General features: G+C 40.6%; 1 protein-coding gene, 1 long non-coding RNA gene and 1 other non-coding gene across 5 annotated transcripts in view; 1 reads left to right on the top strand and 2 right to left on the bottom strand.

The window, feature by feature from the left end:
- Window positions 1-609, bottom strand: part of LOC123504790 — a 1,464-nt gene extending 855 nt beyond the window's left edge. Inside the window, exon 1 of the long non-coding RNA XR_006674946.1 lies at window positions 479-609. This is a non-coding gene — a long non-coding RNA (uncharacterized LOC123504790). The remainder of the gene's footprint in view (window positions 1-478) is intronic.
- The window catches only part of LOC123504789 (cyclin-dependent kinase C-1-like), a 52,633-nt gene that overhangs the window by 586 nt on the left and 34,547 nt on the right, over window positions 1-17,500 (top strand). For all 3 annotated transcript variants that reach the window (XM_045255613.1, XM_045255614.1, XM_045255612.1), the window contains exon 1: window positions 1-630. This exon is cut by the window's left edge and continues 586 nt beyond it. The gene's annotated coding sequence lies outside the window, so the exon portion shown is untranslated. The remainder of the gene's footprint in view (window positions 631-17,500) is intronic.
- Window positions 4,223-4,294, bottom strand: Trnap-cgg. The gene has a single exon. It is a non-coding gene; the product is annotated as a tRNA-Pro (tRNA).

The raw sequence follows: 17,500 nt of genomic DNA, 5'->3' as shown, positions 1-17,500 counted from the left end.
CATTTCACTTCAAACCGGTGACTTACAAGCGATCCAGTCTTAAAATTTCACCTCGTTAGGCACAAACATGTACTTAATATCTTTCACCAGTGACCAATGAACACACGAACAGCACTGCGGCAAACACATAACTTACAAACCCATTAATAACATCCCCTGTCATAACAGCTCGCCTTATCAATGAACATAGAGCCGTGAAGTACGTGGGGAACACTACCATCAAAACTCTAACCGCGAATATTAATGCAGAGCGACCCGAGGATTCAGAGAGAGGTGACGGGCAGCGCTATTTCCCTCTGAAACAACAAATCTGGGACAAAGAAAACTAAAGCTCGTGGATAATTCAGCAGTTCGATAGCGTGACGCACCCGGTAACGCCGCCACCGCCACCACCACCACCACCACCACCACCACTGCCGCGGAAACAGCTGGAACTCTACGCCAAGAACCTCTCACTCTCCCTCTCCCTTACACTCACTCTCTCTCTCTCTCTCTCTCTCTCTCTCTCTCTCTCTCTCTCTCTCTCTCTCTGGCACGGAAGCATTGAGTGAGCTAAGGCGTGAGGCGATGAGATGAGGAGCAGGGACGCGTCTCACACCTTCCCACTGATTAGATAAGGAGATAAGAAAGGTACAGTGAAGAGAAGACAAACTGAAGGCACTGTATATGATAAATGCTTGTTAAGTGCTTGTAAAATGCTTGTTTGCTGGTTGTTTTCCTTTACCTCACGCTTGTAGGTTTATGCACAAACACCGAATAATTTGAAGTTGTAAGATTAAAAGGTACTGCACATTTTTGTTTTGTTTTTATCTTTCTTTTTTATTTTATTTTCCTGTAATTGAATGAGGCAATGATGAGAATTTTTTTTTATTTTCATTGTCCCTTCGCGAATCTCTCTCTCTCTCTCTCTCTCTCTCTCTCTCTCTCTCTCTCTCTCTCACACACACACACACACACACACACACACACACACACACACACACACATATACACACACGCACACACACGAGGCACAAATTATCACGTTCTAAAGAAGCAACCAACAAATTCATTAGATGTGTTTCTGGAAGCGAAATGTTACGCATAACGTCCGGAGACTTTTGTACATTTATGTGTGTGTGTGTGTGTGTGTGTGTGTGTGTGTGTGTGTGTGTGTGTGTGTGTGTGTGTGTGTGTGTGTGTGTGTGTGTGTGTGTGTGTGTGTGTGTGTGTACTGTTAATTTGTTTGTCCGTGAGTTCATTCCTGAGAACGAAACGAAATAAATCATAAGTTGTTGTTCGTGACTCGAGAGAAAATGTTTGCTTCTACGTGTGTAATTCACCTCGGTCGTCTGCTGGTCACCCAGTCAGTCTTCCCCATTACGGAGTGAGCTCAGAGCTCATAGACCGATCTTCGGATAGGACTGAGACCACAACACACTCCACACACCGGGAAAGCGAGGTCACAACCCCTCGAGTTACATCCCGTACCTATTTACTACTGGGTGAACAGGGGCCACACATTAAGAGGCTTGCCCATTTGCCTCGCCGCGCCGGGACTCGAACCCGGGCCTCTCGATTGTGAGTCGAACATGCTAACTACTACATTATATATAATTCGGGTCCTCAGAGACTCGTGAATGCCAAGGGCGCCTGCATGTGTGTGTGTGTGTGTGTGTGTGTGTGTGTGTGTGTGTGTGTGTGTGTGTGTGTGTGTGTGTGTGTGTGTTTGTGTGCACGTGCTTTAAGTATTAGCATAGCGTGCGCGCGTTAAACTCTATACAACTCGTCAACATCTCCATCTCTCTCTCTCTCTCTCTCTCTCTCTCTCTCTCTCTCTCTCTCTCTCTCTCTCTCTCTCTCTCTCTCTCTCTCTCTCTCTCTCTCTCTCTCTCTCTCTCTCTTCTTTCTTCCTACTTTCCATTTATATTTTTTCTTCTCACACTATCTAATCTTACTCTCATTTTTTCGATATTTTTTTCCTGTCATTTCACAACCTCCTTCCCTATGCTCTCCACCCAACACCTCCCAACACACACACACACACACACACACACACACACACACACACACACACACCTGTGCACTATACCATCACTACGCACATGTGTTATTTACTATTTCACACATATGTATGTATACGTATATATATATCTGTACGTCTCCACCACACATGTTTTTCCTAGACTTTCTCACCCATGTCTCTCTTTCTCTCCTTTTGCATGTGTGTGGTACTCAAATTTAAAAGGAAAATCAATGAGTAAACGTATAGGAAAGCGATGACTGAGGGGTTGAGATCTCGTGAGTAATGGAGGGAGGGAGAAAGAACTAACGGCCATAAAGGAGGATGGAGACGGCTGAGGCTTGAGTGATGGTAAAGAAAGGTTGGATACGGAGAGACATCTGGTTATGAGACGGACCAGGGACGGTAATGATGGGATATGAAAGGAGGGGAAAAATGAGGAGGGAAGAGGGTTATGGGAGGAGGTAAGGAAAGGATGAAGAAGTAATAGGGACAAAGAAAGTAATGGAAGCTAAAAGGAAAAAAAACACTAAAAGAAAGAGAGAGGAATGAAGAGAAAAGACAGGAGAAATGGGGAGGGAAGAGGGAATACCAGAGAAGGAAGAAAAAATGCACATAGAGAAAACAAAATAAAAAAACTGAAAAAAAAAATAACAAAAGAGAGCCGAGATAAGATAAAGACAAAAGAGAAGAAAATGGACGAGAGCAAGTAAGGCGCTTGGAAAGAAGGGAAAGGAATATAGAGTGAGGGAAGAGGGAGAACGATGAATGATGCAACGTGTGAGTATCGTGTATATAATAGTGGGTGACTTGCGTGCGGCCGACGAGGGACTAGCCGCGAGACACATTAGGGAAACCTGGCGATAAACTGAGGGATAAGCAAATGTAGGAGGGAGAAAACACCAGACAAAACCATCGCGCCGGAAAGAAAGAAACAAATATAGCAAAGAACGAAGGAAGGGAAAGGAAATTACAGTTACAAGAAATGGAAGGGAAAAACATTTAACAAGATAAGATACGCAATAAGAGTCTTCTTCGTGGAATTAGTTTTGCTCAATTATAAGAACACCCGGAACAAAAATGAACTATGCTATTATCAAGCACAAAAGAACAAGAGTAATTTCCTCAATGTTTTCCAAGATCTTTACTATTTACACATACCAGCTTTCGAACACCGCAAATTCACGTTAAGTCAGCTCAATAATACAAACACTGAGGACAAAACGTACTTCTCTACATTAAGCAGAAAAATAAGTCTACTTTTCCCACAGTTTTCCAAGATTTCATTTATATCCCAACGCCAGCATTCGAATACACGTCAAAAAGGTGCTTAGATTCACGTTAAACCACCTCAACAATATAAAAAGAATCAGCTACATTAAACACAGAAGAGCAAAACCAACAAAAAACATTCTTTCTTACTGTTTTCCAAGCTCTCTATCATTTACCCACGCCAGGATTCGAACCCAGGTCAGTAAACAGCATTCACTCACGTCAAGTCAGGTGGCCACAAGTTGCACCACTGCCGCCACCACCATCACCACCACTACTACCGCCGCACATCCATTCTGCTTTGCTCAACGGTAATCTCCCGCTCTCAGCACACACGTGGGAAGCTTAAAGCAGGATGTCAGGAGGAATCTCGTAGACCCTTAACAGAAGCAGGGTCAGCGAAATCCTTCCCTGCTAAACCCCCGAATCTATTTACGGATAAAGATAACAAATATAAAAAAAAAGTTTTGAGGAAATATTCTACATCTAAAAGGAAGCTAAGGAATATAAACACAACTAAGAGAAATAGCAAAGAATGTCACTATCGCAATCTTAGCATCTATTTAGAGTTACAATACAAAGTAAAAGTAAAAGAGACCGAAAATAGTCATGAGATGCAAGCTGTACAATAACCTTGGATGTTTGAGAGAACCAAAGGAAAAGACATTGCCACAAACAGGAAGAACAATAACATAATTGTACTGAATCCCTACAATGCATTTAAAGATCAAAACAATAACTAAATACAACATGAAACAGTGTGAAAAGCATATAGTAAATAAATACACATTCAAAGGAACTAGAGAACACAAACATCAGCAGAAACAAACTTTGAAATCATCAGGTGGATTAATAAGAACTAAACTATACAATGAAAACACAGGCAATATTATAGGAGCCCTCAGCGTGACAGGGACCGCGAGGCACCGTCTGCAAAAACTTATCCTGGGGCCTGTCCGGGAATTGAACCCGGGACCTCTCGCACCCGAAGCGAGAATCATACCTCTAGACCAACAGGCCGCTGGGAGAAGAGGTGGATGCGAGCGGTTTTGTCGTCCTGAGTGCGTGCGTGAGAGTAGCTTTGTCGGTTAGTGGTTTTGTGGTGTGTGTGTGTGTGTGTGTGTGTGTGTGTGTGTGTGTGTGTGTGTGTGTGTGTGTGTGTGTGTGTGTGTGTGTGTGTGTGTGTGTGTGTGTGTGTGTGTGTGTGTGTGTGTGTGTGTGTGTGTGTGTGTGTGTGTGTGTGTGTGTGTTACAGGATAATGAGTATGTGATGTTAGTCAAATTATCATAATGGGTCGTTGAATAAATGGTGGTGGTGGTGGTGGTGGTGGTGGTGGTGGTGGTGGTGGTGGTGGTGGTGGTGGTGGTGGTGGTGGTGGTGGTGGTGGTGGGGGTGATGATGGTAGTGATGATGGTGGTGATGTTGGTGTTGGTAATGACGATGATAAAAATGACATACTACATCACTATAACTTTCTCAACTATCATCACTACCACCACCACCACCACCAACAACAACAACAACAACATCAACAACAACAAATACACCTCATAACATCCCCTACACCAGTGTTTCCCAACCTTTTCGCAGCGATTACCCAAAAATACAATTTCACAATTATCCATTACCCCAATGAACAAATACTCGTAATATAGGAAAAAAGTAACTGTATTTCATACAAAACAGACAAAATAGAAACTATGCAACACAATAATGCAAATCTATAATACGAAAAGAAGTAATTTTAGTTCCATAGAAAGCAGAAAAATTAATAGAAATCTTCATTGAAATTATATGAAAATGTAAACTGATTGCCTCATCCCATGCCAAACATCCATTACCCCAAAAATATCATTACCCCACCGGTGAATTTACGGTCCACTGCCCTACACCGTACCCATAATACCACCACCACCACCACCACCACCACCATACAATATCAGGTGAGCGTCACGTGTGGTTCACCTGTGTAGGTCTCGTGGGCAGATATGGCACGTGGCGGCCTCAATACCACCGCACGCGACAAGGGGAGGGAAGGGAAGCAGAGAAGGAAGATAGGAGTGAGAGAAGTCAAGAAAGGAAGAAGACGCAAGAAAGAATAGTAAAAACGTGAAGGAGGTAAGGAAGGAAGGCAGAAAGGAGTGAGGAATAGACGTGAAATGAAAGATGAGAAAGGAGTGAAGGAGAGAATATAAGACATGGAGAAATAACAGAGAGAAAGGAATGACTGAGCGGCAAATAGAGAGAAGAGACAGAGAGAAACGGTAGATATGAAGCGAAACAGGAAGAAAGGATACTGAAAATAAAAGAAAATAATGAAAACCTCAAAATAACAACACTCAAGGAGAAATCTATAACATGAAAGACACGGAATGAAAATGCGTGACGGATGCCAATTAAAAGATAACACGAGATAATTCTACAGCTGTGTACATTCTGAAAACAAGTCAGGTTCGAACGAGTTGTAATTACGTTCTTTTCTACTTTCAAGGACGTTTTCTATCATTTTCTCTTTTTAGTCTCGTTTTCTTTTTCCATTTCAGTCACATTGTCTGCATCAGTTATCTTGTTATTATTCCTTCAGTGATTTTACTCCTTATTCTCATTTTCTTTTCGTCTTCATAACTTAATTCTATCTCTTTAACACACACACACACACACACACACACACACACACACTCTCTCTCTCTCTCTCTCTCTCTCTCTCTCTCTCTCTCTCTCTCTTCCCATGTCTTCCTTTCATAATCATCCTCTTTCCATCTTCACTATCCTTTTCACGTAAACATCAACAAAATCAACAACAAAAAAACTTAAACATCAACAAGAACAAGAAAAAAACCCTCGCAAAATAACACGAACAAACACAAATAAAAGATAACAAAACAACACGAAACAAAACACTTCAAGAACACAAAACACGAAAAAGAAAGAAAACACACACACACACACACACACACAGTACACTAAAACCACCCAATAAACGAAAGAACACCGATAAAAAGGAACAGCAAGACGCGATAAAATAAGAATTAGACCCCCGGACAATCTTGATTTATGGCAACTGACGCAATGACTCCACTGGGCTCACCTATCGCTCTTTATCTTTCTTATCAGGTAAGGGCGTAAGGGCGCGCCGAAGTGCAGTGCTGGTCTCTCCTTACTCAACACTTTATGTAGCCCGACAAGAGAAATGCAAAGGAGCACATATTTTTATCTATTCGAAAGTAAAGTATGGAGGAGGAGGAGGAGGAGGAGGAGGAGAAAAGCCAGAAGGGATATACAAATGGATATGAAAAAAAAGAGAAACAAAAGGAGGAAGAGAAGAAAGAGAAGGAAGAGGAAAAAAAAGCTAAAGAAGGAATATAGAAATGGATATAAAAAGAAAAGAAAAGGAGGAGGAGGAGGAGGAGGAGGAGGAGGAGGAGGAGGAGGAGGAGGAGGAGAAAGAGAAGGAGGGAAAGAAAGAGGAGGAGGAGGAAGAGGAGGACTATTACTATTTATCTACCATAAATATACTACTACTACCACTGCTATCACTAGATATTACTACTCTTATTACTACTGCTACCACCAGCGCTACTACTACTAATGCTACTACTACTACTACTACTACTACTACTACTACTACTACTACTACTACTACTATTACTACAACTACTACCACTACTACTATTATTGCCAATACTAATACGACTAGTTACAACGACAACGACGACAAAATAACAACTACTACTGCTACTACTACTACTACTACTACTACTACTACTACTACTACAATAACAACAAGAACAATACGAGAGGAAATAAACGACTAAGAGGCAGGTGCAAGTATCACAATCAAAGATAAACCTCTAAACAAAACAAGAAGAAAGAAAAGAGACCAAGGACAAGGTCAAACGAGGCGAGGGGAAACGAAACAAAAATAACAACACATCCCTGAAAGAGAGAGAGGAAAAAAAAAAAAAAAAGAAAGAAAGACAGAAATAAAGAAGGAAAACTATATATTGATGAAAAAAAGAGAAAAACAAGAGAGAATAGGTGAAGAGCAGTGGCGAGGTGATAGAAAACTAAAAAAAAAAAAAAAAACAAAATCAGCCGCATTGAAATAGATAATGAAGAACAGAGCAGGTGGCAAAAGTGGTGGTGGTGGTGGTCGTGGTGATGGTAGTGGTCAGGCGGGACGGAGAATCATGTGAAGGGAATATAATGAGAACGACCAGAGGGAGAAGGGAGACTTTGTTAATTTGAGGGGAAAACAACACTGTATATGTGGAGAGGAAACATTGGGGGTCAAGGTGAGGGCACTGGGGAGGATGAGGAGGACAATCAGGAGGAGAAAGAGGAGAAGAAGGAGGAGGAGGAGGAGGAGGAGGAGGAAGAGGGTGCTAGAATAAAGAACAAGGGCGTTTGAAAAGAATAAAAAATAAATGTTTATCTAACGTAAAGTTTAAAACGAGGGAAGGGAAAGGGCAAGGAAAGAGACGACGAGAAGCTAAGAGAGAGAGAGAGAGAGAGAGAGAGAGAGAGAGAGAGAGAGAGAGACAGACTGGATGAGGGGACGTGATTGGGAAGAGAGGGACAGAGGGGAAAGGAGGGGAAGGAAGGGTGTTTAAAGCAAGTCAATTCAAGGGGAAAGAAAAGGTTGCCGCAAGGGGAGAGAATGTGAAGCGAGGGGAAGAAGGAGGAGGGAAAGAGGGAGGGAACAGAAGGTAAGGAGGGGAAAAAGAGAAGGCCAAAGGAGGGAAAGAAGGAGAGAGAAATGTGGCCAATGTATGAGGGAGCAGAACAGAGGAAAGGATAAGAGATGGAGAAAAGAAAGAGAGAGAGAGAGAGAGAGAGAGAGAGAGAGAGAGAGAGAGAGAGAGAGAGAGAGAGAGAGAGAGAGAGAGAGAGAGAGAGAGAGAGAGAGAGAGAGAGAGAGAGAGAGAGAGAGAGAGAGAGAAGACGAAATACAAGGGCAAAAAAGAATGAAGTAAAGAACTGAATGAAGGAAGGAAAAAAAAGGGAAAGAGGGAAAGGAAAAAAAAAGAAAATTAAGAGAAAATATAATTGGAATAAGAGAAAAAAAGAGTGCAAGAAAGCAAAGATGAGAAACGGAATGGTAAAAAATGAAAAACAATGAGACAAAACAAAAAACTCAAAAACGTAAAAAAATACAAATAAAAATGAAAGAAAAAGTGAAGAAGGGAAAGAAAAAGAGATGCACAAACAACACACAAAAAAAAGATGAGAAAAAAGACAGTGACAATAAACATTAGGAAAGAAGAAGAGATAATGACAGAAAGATAAGAAGACGAGGAGAAAAAGAAGATGGAAAAAGGAGAAAAGGAATAACAACAAAAAAATAACACTAACAAAAATACAGAGATAGAAAACACATGGACTGAAGGAGAGAATAAAGACATAGAGATAAACAAAGACAAGGAGAAAATGAAGAAAGAAAAGAAGAAAGGACATCATGGAAAAAGGAGAAAAGGAATAACAACAAAAAATATCACTAACAAAAATACAGAGATAGAAAACACATGGACTGAAGGAGAGAATAAAGACATAGAGAAAATGGAGAAAGAAAATGAGAAAGAGGACATAACGGCAGTAAAAAGTGACAATAAGAAGAATATAGAGATAGGAAACGTGAGGATTGAAGGAGAGAGCGAAAACAGAAAGAGGGATTGAAGAAGGAAAGAGAGGGAGGAGGAGGGGAAATGGAGGAAAGGTGAGAGAGGGAGGGGAAAAAGAGGGGAACCAAGGGACAATGATTCACTCCCCAGCGATCGATTCTCTACTGTCACGTTTATTATTCTGGCGGACGCTTCCCTCAGGCCGTCTCTATCCTCCCCACGGGGCCTCATTGTTTCCCCAATCGCTGCCCCTATTCCCCTCATAACAGTGTCCTCCTTCCATTTCCTTCCCTCTAGCCTTTCTTTCCTATAACCTTTTTCCTATTTCATCCCATTATGTTGTTTTTTGTTTTCTTCATTCTTGTGCTTTTTTTTCTTTATTTCCATATCTTTTTCTTAATTTCTTTCTTCTCTTCCATTTCTCTAATTTTCCGTAAAAGTGCAGATTATTTCCAGTGAATATATTCCACTAACAGAGACAATGTGTATCTTCTCAAACCAACTATTGTCCATATAACTTCCCGAATCTTCCGTATTTATCACCACGACTATAGAATCTTCCCTGGAAAATACAATGTACCAACACGGACAGAGTATAACTTTCTAAGATTACATTGTCCTTAAAAAAAAAACCTCCTGAGCTCTCCCAATTCACCCTCTGAATCACCCAAGAAGACACTCACACTAACTCAACCTTCCTATCTCTCGTCTTCCTGTTATCCCTACAACTAAAGAATATTCCAAAGAAACGCCAGGTGTGAGGATGATTCCCTTAACCTTCTCACGGCTACAGACTCCATCATTGTATCTTCAGAATCATCCTAAAAATCACTCACACTTCCAATAACCCATACAACTTTCTTACCTCTTGTCTTCCTTTTCATCCCTAGAACTAAAGAACTTTCCCAAAGAAACACACTCCACACTACCCCAGACAAAACTAGTATATACACAATATTTGTAAAAACACCTAATAAAAGGATATTTAAGGTGTTTTATGGAAGAAAAAACTATCTTGATTGAAAATTTTGTATATCGAAGTCATTTTACATTGCTATGCTTCAAAATGATAAAATTGATGAAAAAAAGCCAATATAGAGAAACGAAATGAAAGTAACAAAATCGTGTTATTTGAGTGTTTTTCAGCTTTTTACGCACCAAAAGTACACTCCTTTAACCTTCCCACTGCCACAAACTTCATACAGAACACCCTACCCGTTTTTCCCCCGGCAATAAGCTCCCCAAAGCACCTTTTCTTTGTCTCCCGGGGTCTAAAATAACCACAGATCTCATTTCTTCACCCTATAAGACTTCTCGATTCTAGGAAAGGACGTTTTGCCACCTAATTGAAACCCCACCACGCTTGCACACACACACACACACACACACACACACACACACACACACACACACACACACACACACAGGTAATCATCCTCACACCTGGCGTACACATGATGCATTTTACAGGTATAAGGAGTGAATGCATGACACACACACACACACACACTCTCTCTCTCTCTCTCTCTCTCTCTCTCTCTCTCTCTCTCTCTCTCTCTCTCTCTCTCTCTCTCTCTCTCTCTCTCTCATATATTTTTTCTCGTCATAAAATTCCCTATTAGTTTATTCTTCTTAGCTACGTCTTTATGAGTCTACTAAACCCACATTTATTTATTATGTTTTAATGTTCGGTTGTCTATTCATCCCCTCGCGCCTTGTTTATTCATCTTGTTTATATCTTTATGCGTCTACTAAACCTTTATTTATGCGGTACCTTTTTTTTGTTTGTGTTATCAATTTATTCTTAGTGTTCATTCCTTTTACTGGTGTACTTATATCTTCCTCTCTTATTTTCTCTTTTTTTTCCTTTTTTTTCTCTTTTTCTTTCTTTTTCCTTGCTTTTTTTTATGAATAGGTTACTAGCTCATTACTATCTATCTATCATTATTCATTTACCTTTAGTTATCGTATCATTTTCCCTTCCTGACACACCTGTATTATGTTTCTTTCATTTCCTCATTCATCAATTAACCTGGCCTTTCATTCCTTCATTCCTTTACCTTCTTCTTTTCTATCCTTTATCTTGTCCTTCATTATTTAATAGTCCTTTCTTACTCTATCCATTTCATTTCGTGGCACAATCATATCTACCTAATTTATTTCCTTCATTCCTTCTTTCCTACCATCCTTCCTTCAGTATACCTTTCTTCCCACGTCACCATATTTTATCCCATTCCCTTTTGTCCTCCCTTTCTAGACACCCATCTGCATAACTTACTTCCCTATCTGCACCTTGTATACACGTCTAACATACCCACATTTACACGTCCTATTAATTTCTGTGATATTTCCGTGTGTTATGCGAGGCCGGAGTCATGTCGCAAAGGTGATGGTGGTGGTGGTGGGTATTGATCAGTGATTGGTGCGCGGGGTTGGGTGGGCCGAGGTACGTGTGGCGGTGGAGGGGCTGCGAGGGTGACCTGTCAGAATGAAGATCAGCCAGCCAGGTAATATCACGCCTCTCATGCCTTTCCTGTCTCTCCCCTTGCTGGCCCCTCTGCGCCTCACCTGCCTGACTCGCCTCGCCTGTCCCGCTCCATCACGGCATAACTGAGACTTGTGCGTATTGAAAGGGAGGTGATGATATTGTCCACTGCTTCCATCATAAATACTATCACTAAAAACAGCAAGAATAATGAACAGTAATATTCAAAACAGCAAGAACAATATCAATAATTCTTTAAAACAACAGCAAATTTTCTCTATCCTCTATTTTTCCCTCTTTTCCTGCGTATGCAATTTTGAGCTGCTTATAAATTCCATCAGATTAACAAGATAATTTCCCTGCGTACGTAAATTTTCACCAAGTCACTTTTCGCTTCCTCCCTTCCTGGCTGTGGCTAGTAATACCGTATCTCCGTGACCCTATCATCCACCTCGGCCTCCGCTGCTAATGAAGTCCCTTGCTACTGCCTTCCGTCTCCTCTCCCATAAGAAGGAGCTAATATCACTAAATCCTTTCCCCTTGACATGAAAGCTTCCGTCAGCCCTTTCCAATTTTTCTACGTTCTTGTTTTCCTTGCTTTACTAGTTTATACACTTTCAGTCCCATTATCACTAAGACAAGATAAAGTGAAAGAATAATTAAACAGAAGCAGACGTAGTTATTTTTGAGAGATTGTTTATAATGAGAGAAATGGTAAACATAAAAATACAAACGTTGGTAGAATATACATTTTTTTTCTTTCTTCCTTCCATCTTAGCCCCAAACTTTATCCTTTCTGAATTTCCTGCTGTGTTCTTACATGTTGCATCTATCAACTCGACACAACATTCCAGACAACTATCCCCTCTTCTTCAATGACACTCAACTGTCTCCCTCTTCCACAATGAATATCCTCGGTCTGTCCTTTGCTCATAATCTTAACTGAAAACTTCACATCTCATCTCTTGCTAAAACAGCTTCTATGAAATTAGGTGTTCTGAGGCGTCTCCGACAGTTTTTCTCACCCCTCCAACTGCTTACTCTGTATAAGGGCCTTATCCGTCCCTGTATGGAGTACTCTTCGCATGTTTGGGGGGGTTCCAGTCACACAGCTTTGCTTGATAGGGTGGAATCGAAAGCTCTTCGTCTCATCAACTCCCCTCCTCTGACTAACTGTCTTCAGTCTCTCACCGCCGAAATGTTGCATCCCTTTCTATATTTTATCGCTATTTTCATGGTAACTGTTCTACTGATCTTGCTAACTGCATGCCTCCCCTCCTCCTGCGGCCACGCTGCACAAGGCTTTCTTCTTCCTCTCATCCCTATTCTGTCCAACTCTCTAATGCAAGAGTTAACCAGTACGCTCAATCATTCATCCCTTTCACTGGTAAACTCTGGAACTCCCTCCCTGCATCTGTATTTCCGAATTCCTACAACTTGTCTCCTTTTAAGAGGGAGGTATCGAGGCATTTGCTCCCCTAATTCTGGCTGACGGTTTTGGCACTTTTTGAAGTCTTTGGAAAGCCAGCGCTCAAGTGGGCCTTTTTCTAACTTACTTTTTTTGCCCTCTTCCCTACGTAAAAAAAAAAAAAAAAAAAAAATCTATCGCTTATTTCTAGTTTATTGTCATTTTTCCTCTTTTCCTTATTCCTTGACGGCACCATCACTCTCTTTGCTAATTTGCTTCCTTCCTTCATTTCCTCTTCCCTAATACAGAGGCACATCAATACTGGCTCAACGTTAGTCACTCTTTCATCTTTTTTTTTTTTTTTTGTTTCCCTGTGTTCCTGTGCTTTCTGTCTTATTCTACGACGAACCTTCATACCTCACTCTCTCTCTCTCTCTCTCTCTCTCTCTCTCTGGGGATTCCTTTCCTTCCCTCCCCGTTACAATAAATCGACTGGCGACCTCCGTTTCAGCGAAGACAACGCCTGTGTCTCTGGCTGTCTTGTGAGGCAACACGCACCAGTCACACCTCTCTCTCTCTCTCTCTCTCTCTCTCTCTCTCTCTCTCTCTCTCTCTCTCTCTCTCTCTCTCTCTCTCTCTCTCTCTGCAACACTTCACCCATAAGAACCTCATAGCTCATGCCACACATACCTCCGTCACATCGCACTTCCTACACCACTTCTCAGTCACACGTCAATACCTTCCCTGAGGCACGCCACTTCACATCACGTAAACGCATTAAGTACAAGCCATTTACACATCGTAAGTGACACGCACATACTTGGATATGATAGACAGATAAACATGCAGACGGATGGACGGACAGAGAGAGAGAGAGAGAGAGAGAGAGAGAGAGAGAGAGAGAGAGAGAGAGAGAGAGAGAGAGAGAGAGAGAGAGAGAGAGAGAGAGAGAGAGAGAGAGAGAGAGAGAGAGAGAGAGAGAGAGAGAGAGAGAGAGAGAGACGTAGATAGACAGAGACAGAGAGAGGACAGACAAACAGACAGACAGACAGAGAGCCATATAGATAAATAGATAGATAAACAAAGCTAAATATATAAACGTATATAGACAGATTGACAGAGTGAGACAGAAAAATAGCTATAGACACACAGAAAGACACACTGACAAACAGACAGACAGATAGACAGACAGACAGACAAACAGACAGACTAACAGACAGACAGATAGATAGATAAAGTGGAAGGAAAGAAAAATAAGACGAAAAGTAAAAAAAAAAAAAAAGAGGAAGACAAACAAGAAGAGGAACGACAGAAAGAAGGATAGACAGAAAAAAAAATACACAGATCGATGGATAGACAAACTAAACACATAAACAGACAGACAAATAGACAAACAGATAGCTAGACAGACATTCACCACGACACTTATACAACATTTAAAACACACACACACACACACACACACACACACACACACACACCCAGGCCCCCGCCACACCCCAGGCACTTGCAGCATAGGGTAAATACTATTGGAAAACCATAAAGAGAAAGCTTACGTCCCGCCCTTCCAAATAGCCACCCTCAGGACCACTTTCATCGCTGCCTGGTGAAGGAACAAATGCCGTGAGCAACGCAAGCTAACACGTGCAATAACAATGATAGACGTTTGAGAGGAAAGATGTATATGTGAGGAGGGTAAAGTTTTGCTATTGGCGATATATCAAATTTTTTTTCTTTTTTTTTACTTTGAATAATACATGTTTGTGTGAAGGAATGTAAATGGTGATGTTTTGGTACTCGTGAGATTTTAAAGTAGTGTCATTTTTGTGTTTATTTGTTTTCTTGTACGAATGCACACTTAGAAAAATTGACTTTGGAATAATAGACGAGTGCACGAAAGGGTTTAAATGTTGAAAGGTAAAGTTTTGATATTGAAGAGATTCTAAGATTAAAAAAAAAAAAAAGTGTTGTTTCGTTTATTTGCTTTGTTATAGTGAGTGAGTGTGACGAAAAAAAAAAGTGGAGTTTATAGTGAAAGTTAGGTACTACATATATTGTAAATTGCGGTTTGTTTTGGTTTATTAGTTTTCATCATAGCAATTGAATGTAGCAAGAAATAAATAAGTAGGAAAATATACGGTTTTAAATGACGGATGACTGCATAAAGGAATATATATTTTTAAAGTTTTGGTATTGGGTAAATTGTAAATTATGTCAAGGAATGTATAAGTGGAAAAAGTTATAAAGTTTTGCATGAAAAATTATTGCTAGGGAAAATACAAATTGTTTGCTTGTTTTGCTGAAGAGACTCAGTGTAGCGTGGAATGTGGAGGAATAAAATTATATAATTATTAGTTATCGAAGTCCAGTACAAAATTGTCCTGCTAATAATAAGTGTTCTAAATAACAATAAATATAATAAATAACAAATTAAGAACGTAAAAACCATACGAAAATAACAACAACACAACATTTTTCTCTTTATTTTCTACGCGACTTTGAAAAAGAAAACCAAAATGACTGACTGCTAATGACACTTCTTACTTCATACACGGTCCTGCTGCATAAGACTTTTTTTTCTCTCTCACTTATTCTGTCCATCTTCTAATGCAAGAGTTAACAAGCATTCCCAATCAGTCATCCATTTCTCTAGTTAACTCTGCAACTCCACCTTTTGTGACTTGAATTCTTACAAGAGAGAGACTTCAAGACACCCTCTGTGACTATGGAGATCAACACTACACTGGGCCTTTTTTGAATAGCTGTTTTTTTGCCCTTGTCTGGTGCCCCTCCTACATAAAAAAAAAATAAATAAATAAATAAACGCCAAAAACGACACGCATTTTAAGATTTTAACCACTCAAATGTTGTCTTTTCAAATCACACTATAAAATTCCATGATATTTGACTTAAGAATTCATAACAGTCCGAAAGTTAATTAAATTGCTACTCCCTAAACAATAACTGAATAACTGAGAGATTAACCAATTCAGTCGCTCAGGTGCCTTCATAATACTCCAAATCTGCTGCCGCCACACCTGTAATTGGATCAGATGGCCTCCGTCAGGTGCGTGTCAGGCGACGTGAAGGTGAAGGGAGGCAGGGAAGTGATAATAAACGGTCAGTACTGGCAGGGGAAGCTACCTACGGCCGCGCGCTGCATCACACACGGGGCCTCGTAAATACTGACTCACGGTTCGGTGGGGCGGAGGGGGTGGCTGGGGGGAGGGAGAAGGAAAAAAGGAAAAAGCAATCAGTGAAAAAGGAAAAAATATATATTGCTCGCTATGATCATCCTACACACACACACACACACACACACACACACACACACACACACACACACACACACACACACGCGCATTCTCTTGACTAAAAAAGATACAGAAACGTGACGATAGAATACTCACAATATATATCTTTATTTCTTTCTTCTTCCTTCATCTTCTATTCCTTCTTCTTTTTCTCTCCTTTTTCTTCTTTTTTTCTTCTTCTTCTTCTTCTTCTTCTTCTTCTTCTTCTTCTTCTTCTTCTTCTTCTTCTTCTTCTTCCTCCTCCTCCTCCTCCACCACCACCACCACCACCACCACCACCACCACCTCCCCTCCTCCTCCTCCTCCTCCTCCTCCTCCTCCTCCTACTTTTATTATTATTATTTTTCTTCTTTCTTTCTTTCTTTTTTTCTTATTATTCTTCCTCTTACACCTCCTTCTCATGCTCCATCCTTTCCTCCTCCTCCTCCTCCTCCTCCTCCTCCTCCTCCTCCTCCTCCTCCTACCCTACTCCTACTCCGTCAAACACGCCAAAGTCCCGTCAAGGTCACGACAACAATAACACCCAAAAAATAAACAGCAGCAGCAGCAGCAGCAGCAGCTCGTCGCCACAAAACTAATGAGAAGCCAACACATCTATCTTCCTTACGCGTTATTGAGAACCGTAACTTTCCTCATTGTCGTAAGGAGAAAATTAACATGGAAAATTGGTATTGGAAGTTTGGCAATTGAATAAAAGAATAGATGTACCAGATTTCTTTTCTCGTTTTTTTTTTTTTTACTATTTTTTCGTCTAAGTTGTACAAAGGAGAAGGGCAGGGTATATCAAATTAACCCCTTCAGTACTGGGATGCATTTCTACCACGAGTTTGGGTAGGATTAGACGATTTTACTCATATTAGGAAAGGTTTATTGAGGTCAGAAGATTTATGGCCAGAATCTTCACTATTTCAATCCCCCACATAAGATTCTGAAGCTGTATAAAATCATTAAATAGTAAGCAGAATGAATATAAAAACGTGTCAAGGCAGAAAGGGGGTTAAAGCCATGTTAAAAAGAGACAGTGATGAATCGTTGCCCTGAAAAGCTACAGAATAAGGTTAGGAAGGAAGTACACCTGGAGATTTTCTGTGTGTGTCACGGAAAAATATAGAAATTCTCCCTTTCATTGCAACAACCAACAATTCACACTAAAAATATTTTATACAAAGATGTTAAAAGCACGTGGACAAAAGAAAAAGAAGGAATATCAAAACTTCCATTGTCTGGTGTACATTATAAGTGGCTATAGAACACAAAGGTAACATCTCAAAGGTATGCCATTCAAGGAAGATGTGCAAAAGAGTTGAGTCAGCCTGAGAGAGAGAGAGGTGAGTCAAAAGGCAAACAAGAAATCACGTGTGTGGATAAGCAGGGAAAAAAAGTGGAAGAAAAGCACA

This window comes from Portunus trituberculatus, chromosome 17 (genome assembly GCF_017591435.1).
Source record: "Portunus trituberculatus isolate SZX2019 chromosome 17, ASM1759143v1, whole genome shotgun sequence".
In the NCBI taxonomy this organism is placed as follows: Eukaryota; Metazoa; Arthropoda; class Malacostraca; order Decapoda; family Portunidae; genus Portunus; species Portunus trituberculatus.
This window is presented reverse-complemented; position numbering and strand designations above follow the sequence as displayed.